Source organism: Tasmannia lanceolata, unplaced genomic scaffold (genome assembly GCF_043159265.1).
Source record: "Tasmannia lanceolata isolate RefF3 unplaced genomic scaffold, GAP_Taslan_0.1 ptg000037l, whole genome shotgun sequence".
NCBI lineage: Eukaryota > Viridiplantae > Streptophyta > Magnoliopsida > Canellales > Winteraceae > Tasmannia > Tasmannia lanceolata.
The window spans coordinates 14351866-14363249 of NW_027518714.1; the positions used below are offsets into that span (position 1 = coordinate 14351866).

The 11384-nt window shown below is 40.8% G+C and overlaps 1 long non-coding RNA gene across 1 annotated transcript; it reads right to left on the minus strand.

The window, feature by feature from the left end:
* Nucleotides 1–2014: 2014 nt before the first annotated feature.
* Nucleotides 2015–7062, minus strand: LOC143860918 (uncharacterized). Its single transcript, XR_013239836.1, has 2 exons — nucleotides 6711–7062; nucleotides 2015–3912 (listed from the first exon to the last, which is right to left on the minus strand). It is a non-coding gene; the product is annotated as an uncharacterized LOC143860918 (long non-coding RNA).
* Between the last annotated feature and the right edge of the window lie 4322 nt (nucleotides 7063–11384).

Sequence of the window (11384 nt, forward strand, 5' to 3'; positions counted from 1 at the left end):
GAGGACATGAGATTTTTCATGAACTTGAATTTGACGTAAGATTGGATTTGTTTGAATCGGGGATTGGATTTGATGAATTTTTTTTATTTTTGAGAAATGAGGTACCGTCCGCAAACGGGCTCAAGGAAAAGACGAGACCATTCACAAATGGCCTCGAGAAAAGAGGCACCGTTCACAAACGGGCTCAAAGAATTTAGAGGTTTTCATGAATTTGAATTCGACGTAGAATTGGATTTTTTTTTAATTAAGGATTTGGATTTGATAAATTTTTTTTATTTTTGGAAAATGAGGTACCGTCCGCAAACGGGCTCAAGGAGAAGATGAGACCATTCACAAATGGCCTCGAGAAAAGAGGCACCGTTCACAAACGGGCTCAAAGAGGACATGAGACCATTCACAAATGGACTCAGAGAATGAGAAACCTGTTCACAAACGGGTTCAGGGAGAAGACGAGACCATTCACAAATGAACTCGAGAAATGAGGCACCTTTCACAAAAGGGCTCAAAGAGGACATGAGATTTTTCATGAACTTGAATTTGACGTAAGATTGGATTTGTTTGAATCAGGGATTGGATTTGATGAATTTTTATTTTTGGGAAATGAGGTACCGTCAGCAAACGGGCTCAAGGAGAAGACGAGACCATTCACAAATGGCCTCGAGAAAAGAGGCACCGTTCACAAACGGGCTCAAAGAGGACATGAGATTTTTTGTAGGATTTGAATTTGACGTAAGATTGGATTTGTTTTTTTTTTTTTGAATTGGGATTTGATTTGATGAATTTTTATTATTTTTATTTATTTTTTTTGTATTTTTGGGAAATGTGGCACCGTCCGCAAACGGGCTCATGGAGAAGATGAGACCATTCACAAATGGCCTCGAGAAAAGAGGCACCGTTCACAAATGGGCTCGAAGAATTTAGAGGTTTTCATGAATTTGAATTTGACGTAGAATTGGATTTGATGAATTTTAGATTTTTTTTTTTTTGAACTCAATGAAATCGGGGACATTATAGATCGTGCCCAGTAAAGATATTGGAAACCAAGACTTTGACGAATGATGAGACGACCAACCTTATGAACGAAGAACCATTAGTAACAAGGATGGATTAGGAACACTTTTATGAAACTTCAACAAGATTTTTCTCAATGAGACTGTTGGTCTTGTCTTCTGGGGATTTTGATAACTGAAACCTTGAACAAGACATTTGAGATTGGTAATTTAGAACAATGGCTCTCTCGGATATAATCATGGAAAAGTGGAATTTGCCTCTTGACAGGTGTTTAGATAAACATTTCTTGACCAGGATAGTATTTAACAAACTGGAAGGAGATTCCGAATTTTAATGGTTCGTCTTTCTGAGAAATTGGCTCAACCACCATTGCATCTGGGGCTCTTCCAAGCTTAAGGTGCCTTCCTGGGGTATGATCTTTTTACGGAAGCTGGGCTTTCTGATGTTTCTACTTCTGAACTCTTCTGAGTTGATCTTCTTTGAAATGTAGCTGTTTGACTAGATTCTCGAACCCTTTCAGGTATAATTGCAGGGAGCTGCCTAGGCCGGGCCTCCTTCACCAAGACAGTTACATCATTTGGACATAGGAACGACGATTGACTCTTTCTAAAGAGAAAACTTAGATGAAAGGCACTACTCAAAGGATTGAGCCGCCCTGAAGGAGTGAACTTAGAATAACAAAGATTGACTGACTATACTGACAAACACAGTGATGCTTCTGACTTAGTTAACGTTTTATTTGGTAAATCTATCATTTCAAGGAATTTTTTTTTTTTTTTTTTTGAAATCGTAAACACTGGACTTCTTCCTCGAAACAGTAATGCCTCAAGAATTTAATTACGACCCCTAAGATTGCTTAGCTTCAATGCCCCCAGTTTTGAGGATATCACTTGAATTTGCTTGAACTTCAGTTGATCTTCAGTCTTGATACCGGCTGTTGCCTTCTTATACTGATTCTCTTACCGTGACCAAGTCACCTCTTCAGGGTTTTTAACTTGGCGGACCGCGCTAGCCTTAACTTTTGCCTGAACCACCTTTCTAGGTTTTCGATCCAGCAGGCTATCCCCTTAGCTTTTGCCTAAGCCGCCCTTTCGGGTTTTCAACTTAGCAGGGAAATGATCTTAAATTTTGCCTAGACCGCCCTTTCAGGTTTTCAGTCTAGCAGATCTTCAAACTCCGTTCTTTTTTTTTCTTTTTGTGTTTCGGGACCTAGATCATTAAATCTGAACACCGGAGGGACTTTATAGGTAGGATAGGGCTTTACAAAGAATGGCTTAAGGCTCAACAAAGATTTCGACCAAACCTGTGAACAGGTTGCCTCCATATCCCCATGTAGGAATTAGGACGTGTGTAGTTCAGGGCAAATGCCCCTAGTTTGAAAATAAATTGTTTGAAGGTTAATTGATTTTTCTTTTTTTCTTTTCTTTCTGGAATAATTATCTTCTCTTCTTTTGGAACTTGTCCCTCTTTTTTTTTGGAACGATTGATTTTTCTTTTTCTTTTTCTTTTGAATCGACCGAACTCGGTTTAACCGAGCTGCCTACGTACCCCAGTGTAGGGATCAGGTCTCGTGTAGTTCGGGGGAATGCCCCAAGTTTGATGGGTTTTCAAGAAAATTTGATTTAGGCTCGAAGGGTTTGCAAATCGGTATTCTTTTGACATTGGGTTTTGATTTTGGGATTTAATCGGCCAAAGGAGGCCTTTCGATGTTCAGATTGGGAATCGATCTAGGTTACTAGAGTCTGTCTGGTACTGATTATTTATTTCTTTTTTTTTCTCTTTTTTTTTTTTCACGGAGTTTGACGGCATTTCCAGGTAAGATAATGGATTTTCTTCTTTCAAGATTCTAATGCGTGCTTTCGGCTTTCATAGAGCGAAACTTGTTCCTTGACATCCTCCATCTATGGATTTGTAACTCTTGATATCTGATGACCACTTTTCAATACTTGCTCTTGAACTTCTTATCCCGAATTTGATGGCTTCATGTTATGAATTTGAGAACCAAGGTCATCGATTGGAAATATGAAAGTTGTTTCTACTCCATGCCCCTTGCATAGCATATGATATTCACTTCATTCATTTTCTTTGAGCTTTCCATCTATGTCTTGCCCCTGGTATCGGTTGTAGCTTTTCTAGACAATCTTCTTATTCTTGAAATAATTTTATCAATTCTTCACACTCTTTAGAGGGTAATGTATTTTCAATCGGCATTCACTGAATCAAAGTTTCAGTGCCAGTGTTTATCATTTCAATTTCATCTTTGAAAGGTTGGGATTGGCGCTCCTCCTCTCGTTCAAGTAATTGCTGTGACTCAAGTGGAGTTTCGTCAATTTTGTCCTCATTTGAAGAGGGAGTCTTATTTTAAGATCAGAAGCACACTTAAGAACAGACACAAGTGAACTTTTTGGAACTGACCGAAATTTTATTTAAAGAAAAGCTATTACATCAGACGACCTATCCTGAACATGCTCAGGATTCACAACTCTAAATAAGAAAGGGAAACAGAAGATAACTTGCCTGGACTAGGCATTGACCTTTAACTGTAAGACCAGACTCAACAATTATACTGACCATGATGACTGACTCAACATAAAATAGTAAGTGACTAAAACTTTAACTGTTGCAACTGTTTGGCGTTGAAGGCTCGGCGAAGGCTGGTTCGTTCTGAACATCATCATGGCTGATACTTTCAATTTTGGACAATGATGACTGATTCGCATAGGGAAATGCCCCTAGCTCAAGGATTCTGAGAGTGAACTCTGAAGGACTTAGCAAAATAATCTTGAAAAAGGTAGCCCCTAGAGGAGGAACAGACCAGGGGTACAAGCAAGATTGGATTATCTGGACCAGGCATGATCAGATCATGAGAACGCATAATCGAAAGATTGTGAGATTCTGCATCTGCCAGTTAGGGGATGGCATGAAGATACGATCGAATCGTATGACAGAAGAACGAAAGACGCACGATCAAAAGATTAGATGAGATAGCATAAGATTGCTTTCAACGGATAGATCATGAATGACTAATCCTATGAGATTTTTGGAAATGATGGGATTTATATCCTAACCCAAAGGGAAATTTTTTTTTTTTTTTTCACATTTTATCAGTGTTACCTGAAGGCATCAACCATAATCCTAATCTATCGGAGTGGAGAGAGAATCTCGACTTATGACTTTGTTCGTGTATCTAAGGACCGATCGTGACCATTGGAAGATGGACCACGGCCTAATCTAGACACCAATGGGTAGGATATCCTAAACTAGGCTCACACACGTGATGCACATGTGTTCGTATACTACATGCATGTGTGGGTTAATCTAGGGGTAAGGCCAAGAGTTCCCTTAGCGCGAATCCCTGTTTGATATACTGTACCAGTGTCCGGCGTATCAGTACGTGAACAAGAGATCCGTTTACGTACCATAAAGGTACTAGGCTAAGGGTGGAATGCTTCTCTAGCACAGAGGCACCAGGTGATGAAATCCCAGTCAACCATGCTAGATAACACTCCGGGTTCCTAAAATAGGACGTGTGTGCACGTGAGATGCAAGAGTTTAGATGCAAGTGATGTAAGTGTGTGCAATATGTTTGCGCAATCTATGATGCCTTCAGGTTTTGTTAAATTAAGTTTGAGTAAAATGTGATGAGAAAATAAAACAAGACAAACTAATCTAACAAGTATAGAGTTTTTATGAGCCATTTAAAATTAAATTCAAATGAATTATCTTTTGAAGTTTTAATGAAGTTAGGTGATCCCCAGCAGAGTCGCCAAACTGTGGTACCCAATCCCGCGAGAGGGGCGGGGCGCGAGCCGCCGCGCTCTCTCTCTTGGTCTCTCGTACCCACGCGATTGGCGTGTGCATTTTAATGTTGATTTGAATTAATCTTTCCTGTGAACTTGGGATCACTAAGGCAATCCGAATTCCACACGAAAGAGACTGACAGAGTCGCCACCTAGATGTGGGATCTAGGACCCGTAATTAACCAGAAATCTAGACTCGCTACCTGGTTACGAGAATGGAAGGTATGGGGAGTTATCCGCCACATGCACCATTCCTGCCCGATAATCGGTCTTCGATTCCAAAAGCTAATTCTTTTAAATTTATTTTAAATGGCTCATTCAACTCTATGTTAATGTGCGAACTAAGTGACATGCATCCTATGATCTAATTTTAATGTGAATCCTAGATGTGTATCTTGATTTATTAATTTGTCTGGATTCATTCTAAGTGAAAGTTCTCCTAGAATTCTAATTTCATGGAAAATCCTAAGTGATTTGATTAAGCATTTACAAGAAAATTAATATACAAAACACCACAATTTGTTTGTGGTGCCGACTCGCGGGTGGTATGCCATCAGACATCCAAGCTGCCTACGTACCCAAGCCTTACTGGGATCAGAGTCGACGTAGTTCGGTGCACCTAAGCTAAGCTACTTATGCCTAACTCAACTAGGACACCGACCTAGACGGGATTGACTGTTTCAACAGTTTTAGGAGAAGTTATTTAATTCAAGTTGAGGATTTTATTATCTTAGGATTTCATCTAAGATGCTATATGATTCTCATCTAAATGCAAATGGTCCCTTAGACTAATGCAGGTTTGCCTACATCCTAGTTTACTAGGCTTGTCCTAGGGAAAGATTGGGTGACTAGTGTAACTAGACCTATGGCACGGTTGCTATACATAGCAAACGTCCGTGATGAGGCTGGACTCCTAACTCTAGGACTCCCTAAAACCTAAGACTCCCTAAAACTTAGGACACGACACGACACCGGTGCTCCTAAATTGGGCTCTAAGGGTCCTTACGACGGAAACCGTGATCCAACGGTTCCGAAAGACACAAGACAAATCGATTTAAATTCTCGAGGTTAGTGAAAAAAGGGATGGAAGAGATGATGAAATAGTGTGAGGGAATGAGAAAGATAGAGAAAGGTGCGACTGAACTTGGGAGTGCCAAATTGCCTACGTACCCCGCGATGGGGATCAAGCCACACGTAGTTCCGCTGGGGAGGTTACTTGGATTTTGGAAAACAGAATTGGTATTTGGATCAGGAATCGGGTTTGTATTTGAGCATTGGACTTGAGATTCAGAAACATTGATTTAGCAATGGGATTTTGGAATTGGGAATTTGCATCAAAGAATTGAGCATATAGGAATCATCAAGGGTTTGAATTTTGGGAATTCAAAATGGGCGGGCTTATGAGATTCGGCCAAATGGATTCAGACATGCGACTCGGATTGTGTTGGGATATTACTTGGTTGGATTGGGTTAATGGTTAGGGTCAAGTGAGTCGGGTCTAAGTTAGGAGCAAACCCGAGACTAGCCATGGTCTAACTAGGAGGAAGCAGGGTACAAACCAGGGTGCGGACCAGGGTGCACCAGGGTGCGAACCAGCAGGGAACCAGGGTGCGAACCAGCAGGGGAACCAGGGTGCAACCAGCAGGGAACCTGGGTGCAACCAGCAGCGAACCTGGGTGCGAACCAGCAGGGAACCAGGGTGCGAACCAGCAGGGGAACCAGGGTGCAACCAGGATCGAACCTGGGTGCAACCAGCAGCGAACCTGGGTGCAACCAGGGTCTAACCAGAGGCTAACCAGGGGGAAAACAGACCCTACATGCTTCCTAACATGGTTTTTCTTTTAAAGTAAAAGATATGTATGAAAACAGACCCTACATAGAATTGAAATAAATGCCTACCTCTTTGGAAACCCACTTTGTGTTTGATTTTTCTTTGATGTTAATTCTTTGAAGATGATTCCTTGCTTGATAATGACTGCTTTTGATATATATCACCCAACGTATAAAATCACCCGATCCGGCAAGGATGGCCGAACCCTTGAAGAGATGAGGGAGAGGGATGAATTTTCTAAGAGAGGGGTTCTTTTTCTTCTCCTGGATGGTGGGATGAGAGGGTATTTATAGGAGAATGGGATAGGAGGTTAGGTGAGGTTAGGTGGTTTTGGATGGTTAGGATGAGAGGATGAGGTTAGGTAAGGTTAGGTGGGGTTAGGTAAGGTTAGGTGAGGTTAGGTGAGGTTAGGTGAGGTTAGGTGAGGTTTGGACGGTTAGGATGAGAGGAGAGGTTAGGTGAGGTTAGGTGAGGTTTGGATGGTTAGGATGAGAGGAGAGGTTAGGTGGTTTTGGATGGTTAGACCCAGGTCAAGATCTGCCATTGATCTAACGATTTACGGAAATCGGGTCTCGGAATGGAATCAGGGTCCGGGCTATGAAGTGACCCTAGCTTATTTTGTCCCGATTGATGATCCGTAAAGTCAGATCAAGATATTAATGACCTAAAACATATAAATCAATGATAGAGGGGGTTCTCACATGGATTTAACACACTAATTTATTTGTTGATTAAAACAAAACAAAATGGGGTGTCTACATGTATGCTATGGCTTGTACTAGGCCAGACATAGCATATGCTGTAGGTAAACTTAGTAGGTTTACCAGTAATCCTAGTTTTTCTCATTGGAATGCAGTCTATAGAGTTTTAAAATATTTAAAGAAAACTATAGACTATGGTTTATGTTATAGTGGGTATCCAACTGTAATAGAAGGATACTCTGATGCTAGTTGGATAACTGAGCGTATAGACCATTTATCAACCAGTGGGTGGATTTTCACCCTTGGTGGGGGAGCAGTCTCCTGGGCCTCTAAGAAACAGACATGCATAACAACTTCAACTATGGAAGCAGAGTTTATAGCTCTGGCAGCATGCTGTAAAGAGGCGGAATGGCTTCGGAATTTGTTATTGGAAATTCCGTTATGGTCTAAACCAATGCCATCGATTTATGTCCATTGTGATAGTCAGGCCACACTATCAAGGGCATATAATCATGTTTATAATGGTAAGTCCAGACATATAGGACTTAGACATAGTGCTATAAGAGAGTTACTTACTAATGGAGTAGTAACTATTGATTTTGTGAGATCGAGCCAAAACTTGGCCGATCCATTCACTAAAGCTCTTGCAAGAGATCTGGTGTGTAAAACATCATTAGGGATGGGGTTAAAGCCATTAACCAATAGTCACCAATGATGGAACATCAACTCAACACTTGAATAAACATCAAGTCTTGAGTTCAATGAGTCCAAGTACATCATATGGAGTGACTGCAAGCACTATAATCTGTATTATTTGCCATCCCAAGGTAAAGTGCTTGGTACCTGTAATGTTTAAAAGGAGAAGGCTGAGTATTTAAACTCTTAATAGGCTTATAACATAGTGTTGGAGTGTTTTAGTTACAGGGGCACTCTTGATAAGCCTACCTATGTGAGTGTGGAAGTGGTGCCGCTTCCTATGAGACCTGGCTAGTCTCTAGAGCGCTCATGAAACCAAGATATAGACACAAGGCCAGTACATGTGTCGGTTTTAGAAATTGCCCAAAGAGATGAAATCTTGTGTGTGAGACGTATCCGGTTAACCAAATAGAATAGCTAGTTCAAAGATACGTCTACTATGCAATTCTGGTTAACTTTGATATGTCCTCACTAAGTGAAGGTTCAAATCGAGAGATACCTTCATCTATGCATAAGATTTCCAAGCCTGATGAGAAAAATTTCTTTGATTTTGAAAATGGTGGGGGATTGTTAATGATTTTGCATTTTTAAAATCATGTATATTACATGTTTTAGTGTTTTGGAAAATGTTTTATCAAAAGCGTTTGGGAAAAAGAAAAAGTTTTCTTGGAAATATTTGCTTTTACAAAAGGATGTAGAAGTGTAGTTGAAAAAGATAGTTCCACATCGGATGAGAGAAAAGAAAGAGAAGGGCTTATAAAGCACTACCTTTTCTAACTCTTGTTGATTGCACATTGGGTTGAACCCATGGTTGGACCCGCGGGACGGTGCAACGCACCGTTCGCACACGCGCACGCGCACGCGCGCGCGCGGCGTGGGCAATGGGCTATAGGGCGCATAGTGGCGCTTTATTGGCGCTTTTTTAGGCGCACTTTGCACTTCGCACGTACGCAACGTCGCGAGGAGCGATTGGAGCCTTTAATTTTTCCAGATTTGATCTGCACCGTTGGATCAAGATGAAGATGGACCGGTCGGATGGGTGGGTCAAATGGTTCGCAGGCCCATCAAGCCGAATGGTTCAGTTGGGTTGGGCTTCGGTTCGGGCCTAACGGTCGGCCCAACGGGCCCATGACTCCAACGGTCAAAGGGTGTGATCAAATGGGTTGTGTCCCTTTCCCCAACGGTCATGTGCCAAGGGGGTGCGATCCACACCATAGATGATTGATCTAACGATGACTGGGTTGGAAAGAGGATTTTACTCAAGCCAACAGTCACATCTAGGATCGATCAGGACCGTTCAATATCAATGGGTGCGATCTAACGGTCAGATTTCAAACATTCTGGAAAGGTGCCCTGTAGAGGTGTTTTTCACACTGAAAAGACACCAGATGGTCTATAAAAATGTGCAAACTTCAGTCATTTCAAATAGAAATCGAATTGGCAATTCTGACTGACTTTACACTCTCTTCTACACTCCTACTAAAATCCCCAAGTATTTCTACATACTGTTTTTCTTTTGTTTACTGTTCTAGATACTGTTTTTCTGCAGAAACAGAATCTAGAGATTTCTCTAAGGCTTGAAATTTCGGAAGGGCATTTCGGGTTTGATTCCGCTAGTGCTACGCGTCATCAAACATTAGTAGGGCTTCCCTACTAGGCTTCATTGTATCTTGGAGGCAATTCGCGGATCCCCTTTGCACACTACTAGTGGGGGCGAATCTTGTCTTAAGGAAAGTGATATCACGCCTTGAAGCAACAAGTTTCTGTTTTCTATCATCAACAGTACCCTCAACAAATTTTCCAACAATCTTAAGACAAGATTTTCTACTGTTGTTTCAATGGCACTTTATTCAGTTCGTCAAATGACCCAAGACTTTGTCAAACTCGAACGTTTCGACAAAGGAAATTTCAAGCGCTGGCAGAAGAAGCTGCACTTCATTTTGACATCACTCAAAGTGGTCCATGTTCTCACAACTCTAAAGCCGTCAGCAAATGAAAATGAAACTTTGGCGGAGGCTCGTGCAAGGATGAAGTGGGAACAGGATGACTACATCTGCAAAGGGCACATCCTAAATGCTATGTCAGATACACTATTTGACATATATCAAGGCATGGGATCAGCAAGTGAAATCTGGAATGCACTTGAAGCCAAATACTTGGCGGAAGACGCTAGTAGCAAGAAATTCACTGTGAGTCAATTTTTAAATTTTAAAATGGTAGATGATAAGTCTGTTATTGATCAATTACATGAAATACAACATGTAATTAATCAAATTCATTTGCAAGGCATCCTTCTTGATGATTCCTTCATTGTCCCGTCAATTATTGACAAACTTCCACCAAATTGGAAAGACTTTAGAAAAAGTCTAAAACACAAGAAAGAGGAAATGTCTATTGAAGACTTGGCTCAATGCCTCAGGATTGAGGAAGAGTCAAGAATCAGAGACAAGAAAGAAAATGAAACTGTATCCTCTAAGATCCATTTGGTGGAAAATGTCAAGAATTCGAACCAACAAAGAAAAGGCAATTGGAAGAGAAACAAACACCCTGAAAAGAATACTAATAAGAATAAGAAAAGAAAGGGTGCTTGTTTCAACTGTGGCAAACCAGGCCATTACAAGAGTGAGTGCCGACTTCTTAAGGATAAGAAGTCGGGTGCACCAACAGACAAAGAAAAGTTTGTCGCCATGATTTCAGAGGCAAATATGCTTGAAGATGGCAATGATTGGTGGATTGACTCTGGTGCGACGATGCATGTCTGTAAAGACAGGAACCTGTTTTCAACTTATGAAACAGTTGAAGATGGAAGCGTGTTATACATGGGAAATTCGTCGACAGCAGAAGTCAAAGGGAAGGGCAAGGTGGAACTTGAGTTCACATCCGGCAAGCGACTCACTCTAACCGGTGTCTACCATGTACCAGAAGTTAGAAAGAACTTAGTGTCTGGAAGCATTCTCAACAAGAATGGCTTCAAACTTGTATTTGAATCTGACAAGTTCATTCTTTCTAAGGGGGGTACTTTTGTTGGGAAGGGATATATGTATGAAGGGATGTTCAAACTTAATATCAATAAAGTGAATGTCTTTGCTTATGTTTTGGATTCTTCTTTATCTTTATGGCATAATCGTTTAGGACATGTAAATACTAGGAAAATGAATGATATGGTTAAGTTAACCTTAATTCCTAAATATGAAAATGACTTAGTAGATAGATGTAAAACATGCATGCAAACCAAGATAATTACTAAGTCATTTCCTAAAGTAGATAGAACTTCTAACTTGTTAGATTTAATTCATAGTGATGTATGTGACATTCATAGTGTTCCCACAAAGGGAGGTAAAAAGT